Genomic DNA, 1,415 nt, shown 5'->3' with positions numbered 1-1,415 from the left:
CAGGCATGGTGGCACACACTTATAATTTCTGCACTTTGGAGGCTGAGACAGTAGAATCTCCTAGAGTTTCAGGCCAGCCTTGGCTGTATACTGACTTTAAGGCCAGCCTGGACTATACAGCAAGATCCTGTCTCAAATAAATCCAACAGAGGGCCAGGGAGATGGCTCAGCAGAATAAGCGCTTCCCTGGCAAGTGCAAGGGTCTGAGTTCAATTCCCGGTTCCACAAAAAAAAAATAAATAAATAAATAAATAAATAAATAAATCCAACAACAAAAAAGTAAATTTTATTCCTCTGATTATATTTGGGTCATTTTTTTGTTTTGTTTTTGTTTCTTTTGGCTGACCTGGGGATCGAACTCAGGCCCTTGCACTTGTCCAGAAAGCACTTATTCTGCTGAGCCATCTCCCCAGCTATTCCTCTAATTATAAAGTACAAACTCAGGTACAAACTTTATGAAATACAAAGTCAGTTATGAGTGCCCTAGGGCCATAGAATTTACAATGGCAAAAAAAAAAAAACAACAAAAAAAACATGGTGATGTGTTCTAATTCTTCAAATACTACCATTTCTGCTGATTATTTACTAATTCTTCAACAGTGCCTTTCCTGCTATGTTACAGCTATGCCTCAAGAGCTCTGATGACTACCAACAGTATTTATGAAATATTCTCAGACTCCTAAGAACAGCAATAACAAGCCCACATTTTCACTGGTACTTCTAAAAAACATTTTAAAAAAAATTTTTTATTTATTTATTTATTTGGTACAGAGTCTCGCTATGCAGTTCAGACTCCTAGAGATCCTCTTGTCTCAGCTTCCCCAGTGCTGGATTCACAGGCATGTGCCACCACACCTAGTTTCAGGGCAGCTGGCACAGCATGCGGTATCAAGAACTGAACCCAGGGCCTTGGGCTTGCAGGTGCTTAGACCATTGAGCTATCTCCCCAGGCCCAAAACAACAGTGCAAAACAAAAACAATCCAATTCTTACCTCATGCCCTTTACCTTTGAATTTTGTCTTGTCAAACACATGTCTTAAGGCTGGAAGGCCCCTCTCTGAAATTAATCTGTGAACAGAAATTTACTTTGAATTTCAAGTTTTCTAGAGCTGTGTCCAAACCAAGAACAGAATTTCTGAAAAATACCTTGTCCTAAACTGAAAAAGAAGACTTACAGAAATATCTGATCTCCAAACCATCCTAACCAAAAAGGCTTCAACATTCTAAGAAATGCAATGGCTGTAAACAGAAGTATAGATATGGAAGGAAACGGTCCCAGTACCTCTGAGCGTCCAGCCTGGGGATGTTCCTTTTAACTGTTCTCTTTGGAGGGACAGGAACAGGTTCTCTGTTCTCTGACTCTAGTGAAAACATACAAAGAGTTAGTATTCTTTTAGCCTTATTTATAAAATGTA

This window comes from Octodon degus, unplaced genomic scaffold, assembly GCF_000260255.1.
Source record: "Octodon degus isolate 3935 unplaced genomic scaffold, OctDeg1.0 scaffold00026, whole genome shotgun sequence".
Taxonomy (NCBI): Eukaryota; Metazoa; Chordata; class Mammalia; order Rodentia; family Octodontidae; genus Octodon; species Octodon degus.
The sequence above is the reverse complement of the archived record's forward strand: the minus strand, read 5'-3'. Positions refer to the sequence as shown.